The sequence below is a fragment of the Protopterus annectens genome, chromosome 5.part0 (assembly GCF_019279795.1).
Source record: "Protopterus annectens isolate FY-2018-M chromosome 5.part0, PAN1.0, whole genome shotgun sequence".
NCBI lineage: Eukaryota > Metazoa > Chordata > Ceratodontiformes > Protopteridae > Protopterus > Protopterus annectens.
The window spans coordinates 20,025,439-20,037,542 of record NC_056735.1 but is presented as its reverse complement, the minus strand read 5'-3'; the positions used below and the strand labels follow the sequence as shown (position 1 = coordinate 20,037,542).

General features: G+C 42.2%; 1 protein-coding gene across 1 annotated transcript in view; it reads left to right on the top strand.

Moving 5' to 3' along the window:
* The window catches only part of LOC122802003, a 250,286-nt gene that overhangs the window by 152,107 nt on the left and 86,075 nt on the right, over positions 1-12,104 (top strand). The window lies entirely within an intron of this gene.

The window sequence follows — 12,104 nt, the reverse complement described above, 5'->3', positions numbered from 1 at the left end:
ACACTGTAAGTGACATACATACACTGTCATCTGTGCGTTATGTGGGAAATACAACATGTGGCCAGGTTCTGTGTCACACCGTGGAATTGTCTGGTCTGCTGATACCTGTGCAGACTTGCTGTTACCCAGTCCTGTGACCCCACTGTTTGGCATCTCCCTTGAATAATGTAGTGGAGTTTCCAGCCATGTGGCCTAGTGAATATTATGGGGCACATACTATTGGACAGATTATCTGTTGTCCCAAGTGGCTGTTAGATCTCTGCAAGTAGACCAGTAGACCACTATATTCCCTTGCATACATGAGGCAGGTCCATACATATGCTACCATAGTCCAGTACCCCATACAAGTGTTGTATAGGAGAGTGACTTACCTTTCAAATGCAGCAGTTGACAGACCTCTAATTTGGGGCTGACTCTGTCTGATGCACGCAGTATACAGCCAATACTTGGTTAAGTAAAGGCTGTGTGGGCCGGCTAGCATCATTTTTAGTATATGTATGTGAGTCAGAGATAGGTGTCAGTCCTTCGGGCCCTAGGTTGTCAGTGCATGTGCTATGCATTGTCTTTTGGCAAAGGCTGGGGCATACTAGACACACCTACTGCTGCCTACAGGGACAACCTCAGGGGGTTCCTCCTTAGAGTTCCCCTGTGGGTGTGTGTGGCTGTGGGGACCTAGGCACAGATGGGGGACTGTATATCCCTTCCCTTTGCTGATCTGCTGCAGCTGTTTCCACAGGATCCTATTGTGTAGCATGTACACATACTGTGAAGGTCTATGCACATGTGGCTGGAGAGTACTGAAGGGCTCCAACAGATGTATTGAGGCACCAGAACCGTGACTTCAGCAGCCCACATGCATGCTCTATGATGTTCGTAGTTTGCGCGTGTGCCTCAGTATGGTGTTTAGTAGGTGTGTGCTCATTTCTGATGGGTGTCATCATCCACTGTTCCAGTGCGTAGCTAGCATCCCCTAGTAAATGACAATATGGGATGTCCCCCCTAGCAAACATCTGGTACAGCTGTGATGTGTGCCAGACATGGGAGTCATGATAACTGCCAGGGCTGCCAGCACACACATTCATGGTAATGCCCTGGGCATTGCACACAACCTGGCAGTTGATGGAGTGATACCCCTTACAGTTGACGTAGAGTCTACCCTCCTCACCAGGTGGTGCCTTGATGTGTACATGAGTGCAGTTTATGGCATCTAATATCTCGGGGTAGTGTGCTACATGGTAGAAGAGTCGCGTACTGCTGGCCCTTTCCTCAGGGGTGTGGGGTAAATAAATGTGCTCACTGGCATGTGGTAGCATGGTATCCAGGAACTGGTGGAGTATCCTGGATGCTGTTACCTGTGAGACCCTATCATGTCCCCAGTTGGTCTTTGGAAAGTACCTGTAGCTAGTATCCTAAGGGCTACACATACCTTTGTTTCCACTGGGATGGGTTCCCCTCTGTTGGCTGTGGGTCTGAGTTGAGGGCAGCAGAGCTCAATGAATTCTTGTAGTATGTCCATGTCCACCCTGTAGCACTGTACAGTCTGCAGCCTCATGTAGCGCCTGGAAGGTTACCCTGGGCCTGAACGCACTTCTTCTCAGTCTAGGCTGATTGTCAGCAGCAGCAGCATCAGACTGACCTCAGCATCTAGCAAATACAGATGTAGCATACCTGTAACACCCCCCTAGAATTCCTTCAGTTAAAAATCTCAGGTTTGGACTCCACTGGTGCAGTGTATGAGGGTGAAATCAGATTGTAGGGTGTATGCAACCTTTAAATTGCTCTGCTCTAGGTGCAGCCTGTGTGATAGTAACTATGATTCATTCCACCTGCCAAGTACAGCACTAAGGACTGTTAATGACCCAGGTTTAAGTGAAACAGGGGTCATCAGTAATTAATATATCATTGGCTTTCCCAGCCAGTTTTTTGATGGCCTTCCTTGCTCAGCACTGTGGGGGGTTGCACAAACCCGGACTGCAAAGATAAACACTGCTCTGCAGTCACTAGACATACCCACAAGGAAGGTCATGCTCAGCACAGTGGCATGCCATGCAAACACAATAAAACACATGCCCTTGAGGTAAACAAAACTTGCCTGCCACTGTACAACCCCCCCCCCCTCCCCGCTCAGCAGACCGCTGTGCAAACAGGCACCTCTAAGCTGCAATAAGCTTACAAGCTTTCAGACACACCCACTTTGATGTCAAGCTACTTTTTCTGTGGACACTAACACAGTTCTGTGCCTACACGGATGGAATGTATGGACACAGATACCCATTTGTGCTTTTCAGTAACCTCAACTCATTTGCATAGAGATCCAGGTACATAACCTGGAAACTACATAGTTCCAGGCCCTGCCTCATTAGCAACCACAGCTATCTACCAGTGTACATACTTCACACAGGGTCTTGTAATGCATTACTGTCACGTACTAATACATTTTTTACACTCTTTTTTTAAATTTTTTTTCATAAAAGCATGTTTGAGCACTACAGCACACCGTGCAAACATGCCCATATTATTAAAAACAATAAAATTAATTTAAATTATTTTCCATATGGTTTTGGACACACAGTGGATAGTTTTGCACATATCTGTGTCTACTATGCCATTTTTGCCAAAGTGCATTTTTACAGTCCCTGGTGTCCGTTTTACATTCTGTACTCGGAATTTTTCTGTGTACATTGCGGACACAAACACAGAGTCTGCAGGACTTGCCTGTCTGATTGCTGGATTGCAACACCACCCTTATTTGCATGCAGTTCACCTGCTTATAATGATTTGCATGCTACGGACACTTCCATGTAGACACGCTCGTGCACTCCTCTCAGCTCTGTTTACTGGATCGCGCATCTGTTTACTTCTCTGTAAGCACTGTGCCACTATTTCTACGTGGAAAAAAAGTCTGTGTAGGTGCTATTGAATTCTCCCCTTTGTAACCTCACATTTACTCATCAGTTTTCAAGTTGCTGGTTTTATTCCTGTTGATCTCTATCTCCTAAATCAAGTTCCTGGTTCATTTCCAAAATACTCCTGGTTCTTCTAGTCAAACATTGTGCTTTTTTCTGCCTTTGTGCATCTTTGTGCACTCTAACTGTTTTATATTGGGTGCATTTTTTTCTGTATGTGCTTTTAAGAAGATTGGTAGTTCAATTAAATCAAGTTAATTATGATAATGAAATTGTGTATAATGTACCAGTGAGATGGATTTTAATGTGTAGTTCTAAAGAAGTCCTTGAATAAATCAGGAAGAAAGCGCTTAACTGTCATTTCCAATAAAACTGTGTGTGTGTGTAAGCTATTTTTGTTGTCATTTGATCATTTGGGAATATTACATTTTACATTGTGGTTCATATTTGGGGACTTTCCAGCACTGGTCTTGGTGGCTGTTCTCAGTATTTTCATGTCATGGCTTTTTTCTGTCTGCCAAGCAATTTTCTTTGGAACATTAGAAAATATTTCACTGGCATACTCTTTATTATCAGAAGAATAAGAAGCAGAATTATGTTTGTGTTCGATATCTCACCTTTTGTTGGACAAACTTTTGTATTTCCTCCTTGACACGTTCTGTGTCAAAAATGATTTTGACCCTCCAGGAAAAAATATTCTGAAAATAGCTGGATACAGCAACTTGAATCTCATATTTGCTTTTCAACATTCCCTGATGGCTAGAATAAATTTACTCCTTTTCTGCCTGGTGTACAGTGAATAATCATTTCCACAAACATTCTACTGTCTCCCACTTTAAGTACTTTGTCCTGTCACAGTTTTGCCAGAATCAAGTCTTTCTGCTGGTAGGATTGCACCTTTACTTTTAAAGGTTTGTAATGCTTTCTTATGGCCAGGTTTGGAGCATGCACATGATGTGCCTTTTCAATTAAGAACTCCTTTTGTGGAATACCACTCCAGTGGTTATTTTTGCTTTTATAGAATTAATAGAGTCTGTTCCTTCCAGTTTCCATGTTATAGCAGAAAATCTCAGGTTTCCCTACTTGCTCTGTCATCTAATTCTACTATTTGAAGCCTCTCCTCTTGATCAGTCTTGTATTCAGCCAGCCTTTTCTTCATTTTGACCTCTGTTTTTTTATATTTGTATCAGCTCATCTGAATATCTCTTTAACACGTCTTCAGTCTTGTCAGCTTTTTTTGAGTTTATGTACTCCTTCAGTGTGTCATTTATTTTGCTCATCTCTTAGCACATTTGACTTTTTTTTCCTCTCGATTACTGGAAGGTCATCATGTCTTGCACCAAAGCTGGAGCTTGCACTGCTTTTTGCTGAACAGCTGCAGGGTTCTTCCCAGTCAATGTTTTCTCCTTACCTTTTGTGATTGATTCTTTTCAGGTTCTCTGAATTTCTTTTCTGCTGGCGTCTGGGCAGTGCACTTACTGAAATTTACCCCAAATGACAAATCCACTGGCTGTCTTTTCTGAGTTTGTTTTCACACTGGGAGAGTGTGAATGCACTACATTCCTGATTGCTTGTTGCACATTTAAAGGAAAGAAGAATATATATATATATATATATATATATATATATATATATATATATATATATATATATATATATATATAAAATGTATGTATATACACACACACTTTTATTTTTTGTAGATTGTTTATATGTAATTTACACATTGTACATATACTAAATAGGAAATGTGGTTCTAGCTACATATTTTATTGTATAGCCTTGAATGTAACTAGGTTTAGTATATGTATTCAATACTTAACTGTTTTTGCAGTAGCAATGATGGTGTTACTTTAAATGTGCAACAAGCAATCAGGAAGGTAGTGCATTTGAATGTTAAGCACTGTATTTAAGGGATGAACGTTTTTGACTAATAGTATTGTCTGAAGAAGCAGTCTGTGTAACTGAAATTGCTTACGTTTGGATTCCATTAAAGATGTTTTACTTTTATAACTGCTGGCCATTGTTTTATTCTGTTCCAGTTTATGCTTTTCCTGTTGGTTGTCCTGTGAAGCAGGCTATTTATCAGGTGTATCTTTTTGCTGTTGCGCTGTGGATTTACTCAAAAAAAATAAGTTAAACACAACAATTGTACATACAGCCCATCCTCTAAGCCCAGTAATGCCCTCCAGGGTGTGTGCTACTATGTAAATAACGCCCTTCCAGAGGTGTAGCCAGGATTTTAAGATTTGTACTCAAAGCTCCCTGGCTGCTGCCCACGACTAAGCCACACCTACATCAACACATTGATCTCTGCCCATACTTTACAAACTGATCTAGCCACACCCCCTTCACAATGCTGCTTTCTCATAGGTTCATAGAAGGTTACTAGGATAACGGCCCTAGAGCTCTTACAAGCCTAGCCATATATATATCTCAAGTTGCCTCAATTGTTGGTGGTTAGGTGAGTGAAGTTTGCAGTGGGTAAGGGTCTAAGGTAGTTAATACTGACTTCTTCTGTCCAGGAAGGACATGGGCACCACCCCAGGAATGAATTTGTGGTCACCCATCGATTGATCTAGGTTGCATTTGAAGAGGGTCGGGGAGGGGCTCTATTTCACTTGAATTGGAAGCTTGCTCCACAGAAGTGGCATCTCTATCTCTCCAGCATGACCTGTTCATGTTAGAGGCTAGGTTAAGATCCATAGAGCGAAAGACCCTCATGCAGTTTGATTTATGTGCAGCATTTCCATCAGGGCTGGGTCAGAGATTGCCCTGTAAGCTAGGCACAGGTCACCCCTTAGCAATCTGTAAGAGACAGAATACAATGACAGGGCTTTCAGTCTTTCTGCACAAGACTTGTTTTGTATAGCCTGTAATTTCTTGGTGAGAAACCTCTGTGGTATCTCCATTTGTTTCAGGTGTCTGGTGAGGTACATGCAAAAGGGAGAATTGTATTCGGTTACATAACATCCTTAGATCTAAGGATTTCTTTACTACTGTGGATACGTGATGGTCAAAGTTCAGATTGCTCTCACCCTGATTACCCAGATCATGTACCACTGGGTTCACACAGGGTGGTGTCTATAATGTAATTAGCAGGGATATCAGCTAATATGTACCAGGATGCTAATCGTTTACATGATGAAACAATAAAACAAAAATGGATATTTCAGTACAAATGTGTAAAAGCACATAAAGTAGCTTCCCATTTACGTTATGGCTGACTTTTACCACAGTGCAATTGTACCCAAGATGACAACTCATGAATGCATTTTAACACAGTGTGGCACAACCCTCAGACATCTGTCATGCAAGTGTTCAAATGACTGGTCTGTTGTAGTAGAAATGTGGTGTAGGAAATCAGTGTTAATCCACAAATAGTCTTTGCACCACATCAGATGAGCCAGTCACACACAGCTTCCTTCCCACCACACACACACCATAAAACTAAACCAGGTAAAGACAAACACCAGCACTTTACCCAAGTACTCTCAACTACAAGTAAACCCCAGCAACTAAGCATGGGATGTCATATTCAAAACAAACACCAGATTCCCACAGGTACACACAATTTGTCCAATAAACCATGATAATTATAATTACCAGTGACAGAAAAATGCAACCAGTGTTCATTGTGTCATAAAAATATTGAATACAGGAGTATTGCCTGAACAATTTGTTTATTTGGTTTACTCCAAATGGCAAACATAAATAATCAAACAGTTATTTCCAGTTAACCATGAATGGCATATTTATTTTATCTGTCCATCCATCTGTCTATCTATCTATCATTGATCAGTTAAGTCCCTGTAGACTAGTGGCCTCTGTTACAGGAGAGATCCCAGGTGGTATTCATACTAACTAGTGGAAATATGGCCAGGGCACAGGGGAACATCCCTTATTTTACTTAAACAGATTCTCTTCACAGTTCTTTGGCACAAATTTTTCTAAATAGCTGAACTCACTGCACTGCTTAAAATCATATTCCTAAAGAAAGGAAGAGTGTCTAAACTAACAACACTTTAAACATTAAATGACCACTCTCTTGAATGCTGGTTCTCTGAATTGACCCAGCATCATCTCCAGTCTCCCATCACCCGACCCTCACCTCACAAGCTCTTTGCATTGTTCTACTTTAAAGCTGTTTCTAACACTGGCACTGAAAACATAACAAAAAAAAGGTCTGATGATCTGCACCTGTAGTTCTTAAAGATCGGTGCTGAATTATTCTGCCTCATTACCTTCCCTAAAATGTAGAGAGGTGTCATTACTGAGTAGATTCAAAACCAACCCACGGACCTGCTCAGGCTTCAGATCAGTTTCAATACCCTCACTGCTTAGTTAAGTGCCAGAAAATTTTCAGATCATGACCAGCCATCTGAATGCATTTCTGACCATGTACTCCTAACCCCCAACCAGTACGAATTCTGAGCCAAAAGGAGCACAAAGATAGCTATCTAGACAACAACTGATGACATCCTCTTGGGTAGACAAAGAGAAAGTCACAGTAGCAATATTTTTAAACCTAACCAAAGTAGTTGACATGGTAGACCATCCACTCTTACTGCCATTCTAGTCCATGATATCAACACCCAAAATTCCCAATTGTTTCTTTCCCACCACAATTTTAGAGTTAAAAATAGGCTGTTTCACTAAACTAAAGCTCCCTTCCCAAAGGAGCCGCATGGGGCTTTGTTCTATCACCCCTACATTTCTTCATTTGTATCAAGACTCCCGCAGGAGCACACATCTCTACGTCCTTCTTTGTGCCAACAGCATATTTATCTGTATAGATCAAACCCCTCATAACTTTATCATTCAACTTCAACAAGACCCCCTTTCGTTTTCTTTTTCCAAATGGTTAGACTCAAGATAACTACTACCAAGCTGAAATACAACAAAATGCATGATGATTAGGATACCACAAAGGCTCAGATCTTCAGTTTCTGATTTCATTATGCTTGACAAAAAGCTTACCTCCTCAAAATCCACAACCTTATTCAAGTACATTCTAAAGTTCCAACTTCAAATTCACAGAACCAAAACAAAAATGCAGCAAACCTTTTTGTAGGTGCGGATGATCTTACCCTTTAGAACTTCATCAGGTAAGGAAGCCATTTACATTAAGAGGGTTCGTGGTCTGCACTCTTGTGGGAGGAGAGGCTGGACTCTGCCCTTCTGAGCTGGGAATTTCTGGTTAAAGGCCTATAGTGCCTGCATATTTGAACTGCTTCTTACTGAAATTGGTACACCTTGTTTGCTGTAGCATAGACTAGATCCAGGCCTGCTGAATCTAGCTTTGTTTGTATAACTTGAGCACTAATCCAGTCATTCTTTAAAGTATTCAATTGTATTTATTACTGCTTGGTAGTAACTTGATTAAAGCATAGCTATCATTCTAAGTCTTTTGGATTAAGCACTTGGGCTTCAGACCAGTTCTTTTACATTAGGAAAGTTTGTGGCCTGCACTATGGTGGCAGGACAGGTAGCTTGCATCCTTCTAAGTTGGGAACTGCTGATTGAGGGCTCAGTGTCTGTTATTCTAAAAGTGTATTAGTTCTGGTTTAAGCACTTGGGCTTCAGGCCAGTTATTTTACATTAAGAAGGTTCGTGGTCTGCACTCTTGTGGGAGGAGAGGCTGGACTCTGCCCTTCTGAGCTGGGAATTTCTGGTTAAAGGCTTATAGTGCCTGCATATTTGAACTGTTTCTTACTGAAATTGGTACACCTTGTTTGCTGTAGCATAGACTAGATCCAGGCCTGCTGAATCTAGCTTTGTTTGTATGCTTGTTGTTTGTTTGCTTGTTATTTCCCTGAAGCGCTAATGCCACCTAAAACGGCTTTTCAGCTTCTGTGGCTCCCTAGTGATATCTGCATTGCTTACTGTACTTATTTCCTTGTTTCACTTGAAAGAAAGTTACTGTTTGTCGTTTTTGCATTTAAGTGACCTGTAACACATTGCATTTAAGTTACCTGGCACTTGCTTACTAAAGCAATTATATAAGTCAGCACTAAAAAATTAAAAGCACTACACCCTCACAAACTCCCCTTGAGTACCTTGTTCCCCATTGACCCTTTTTTTCAATTATAAAAGAATTCCCAATACTATTCTAGCATGTCCAAAGGTCAGTTGTCAATTTCCTCTCTGGTCCAGCTGGTGAATCTGGGAATCTTGAGGCAGTGTTACAACTGCCACATGTACACAGACGACTTCTCCTCCTCCCAACAAAATTCCGACACATGTGAGAGATGCAACCATATAGCCAAACTGGAGGCTAAGTTCTCTCTCAACTCAGTACTGGCGTAACCAGTCAGGAGGAAAAGGAAACGACACTCACTACAATTCCAGTCTCACATAGACCTACCACGACAGCAAACCAAACACATAAACACACAAAAACATACTCAGAGGCTCTAAATAAAAATCTGCCTAAGCAGCAGAGACCTCCAAAGCAGACACCCAAGCAACCGCTACCCCAAAACAAAACACGTGCATCACATAGCTCACAAAGCCAGTGTGCCGAACAGTCACAGCCCTTAAGGCTAAACAACACACCTGATACACTTGTAATAGGTGACTCTATCGTCAGGCACACTGACGTCCCGCTCTCCAGGTTGAACAAGGAGAAGGTCACAGTGAGCTGCCTGTCAGGCGGTAGGATCCGCCACATAACACAAGCACTCAGGTCACTCCAAGGCAAGTACAAATATGACTCAGTCATTGCCCATGCTGGTGTGAATGACCTGAGATGTACCTCCCTGGACTACATGAAAAGAGACATAAAGGAGCTCTCTGAGCATGTAGCCCAGGCCGGTATGACCCTGACCTTGAGTAGCATCTTACCCTCACCAAGAATGATGCCACAATATGAAGACAAGATGATCAATTTCAACAATTGGCTTAAGTATTGGTGTCATTCAAAGGGGATCCAATGCCTGTCAGCCTGGGATGACATGCTCGACAAGCCACGATGCTTCGCTAGGGGCGGCTTGCACCTGTCACTCCTGGGCTTTCGGATATTGGCAAAGGCTCTTGCTACCCACATAGTGCCTTTTTTAGGCAAGGCTAAAAAGACAAAACCACCTCCATAGGTATCACAAGGGATAAAAAACTAAGAGTAATGCTACTCAACGCCAGAAGTCTAAACCTCAAGATGCCTTTTCGAAACTCTCCTTAGCATGGAGAACATCGATATCTGTGCAGTAACAGAAACCTGGTTCAAGTTCAAGGCTCCTGAGAGCACCCCAGCACTACCAGGTTATACCTCATACCATGCTTTTTGGCCCCAAAACTTGGACCGAACCACAAAAGGAGGGGGAGTATCAACATTCGTCAAAGATACCCACACCTCTAGGTTGGTGGCACAGCATGAAGCATCAGAGACTATCCATGTGCAACTAACAGTGGGTAAAACTGCCTTCCAGTTTATAGCCTGCTACAGACCACCCTCCCAAACCCAGGAACCCCACTCAGCCTTCCTGAGAACACTGGAAAATATGAGAGTCTCTCCAAACACCATTATATTGGGCGACTTCAACTACCCAAACATAGACTGGGAGCATTACTCTAGCTCCAGCACCCTAGCCCAAAGGTTCCTAGAATTTATAAACTCAAATGCTATGGAACAACTTGTTACCACTCCCACAAGAGGGGAAAACATACTGGACCTGATCATCACCAATATAGGGACTCTATGCTCCAGACCAGAAGTGTATCCCTCACTGGTAAGATCAGACCATAAACTAATCTCACTGGATATTCACATCCCGACCCCACCCCCTGCCCAGAAAACCTCAGTGAAAAACTATTCTAAATCAAATTTCACACTCCTCAAAACCGAGGTGGAATCCTTCAAAGCCCCCGGGCCTGTGGAAAATAAGGCCCAGACCGCAGAATCCTTTATAAACGCATTCTATGAACACCTTCAGGAATGCATGGATCATGCAATCCCAAATAAAACCAAGACCCATTCCTCCAAAGGCAGACATCCTGTCTGGTGGACCCCAGCCATAAACAAACTATACAATAGAAGGAGGAAGCTACTACATGATAGAGCAAAATCCAAAAAAGGGAAGGCATCTCTGATCATTGTTAGCAAAAAACTACGGGCACTCATAAAATTGTCTAAGGCCAGCTTCGAGAGAAAAATTGCACATGACACTAAGGATAATCACAAGGCTTTCTTTAGTTATGAACCTGGTGGGAATTCCCAGATATGCTCAGAATTAGTCCAAAATGACAAAAAATACACCGAACCCACAGACATTGCCAACATCCTAGCTGACAGGTTCAGCGCAAACTTCTCCCCCCCCCTCCCCATCAAAAGGGCAAATATCTATCCCAGCAGACTGCTGCCCCCCTGACATCTCCGATGCTCAGGTAAGTGCCGCCCTCTCCAAAGCAAAAAACACAGCATCAATGGGACCAGACTGTGTCCCGGGCTGCGTCCTACATGAACTCGAAGAAGAGCTAAACCCAAACATAAAACTACTGTTCAATCTCAGCCTTACTACAGGATATGTACCCAAAGAGTGGCGTACAGCAACAGTGGTTCCTCTCCACAAAGGTGGTGCCTCAACGGATCCTGGAAACTATCGCCCCATAAGCCTGACTAGCTTGGTCTTCAAAGCTATGGAAAGGATCATCATGGACCTCATAAATAAAGATATTGGGGACCTACAGACACTGGATCCTACCCAGTTCGGCTTTGTTAAGGGCAGATCCTGCCTCTTAAAAATGCTGAAAATCATATTTGTAGGCATCAGAGAGGAAGAGCTACAGAGTCGTGTAGTGTTCACATGGTCTTCCTAACCAGGAGTCTCAATGAGTTTTGATGTTTACACTTCCTCTGTAGCATTTATGGTTCTGGAGGTGTGAAAGTTTGCTTGAACTGTAAAGATACACTTTTAATTTTGTCATAAGGCTCAGGATAGGATGCAACCATTCAAAGTTAGAGTTCAGATGTTTAGTACTTTATTAAAGGGAATGAGTTATTGGTACATGTTTCTAACTATTTGAGGAAAAATATTAAAACCTAAGCTAGCATAAAAATGAGCGGTATCTGTGTTAAAACCAAAAGTGCAGGATGCATTAAATATATAATGTCATTCTGAAAAACTGTTTTTATACAAGCACATAGATGTCACCATTTTGACCTCTCTGTTGTTGTTGTTGTTGTTATTATTATTATCCTCC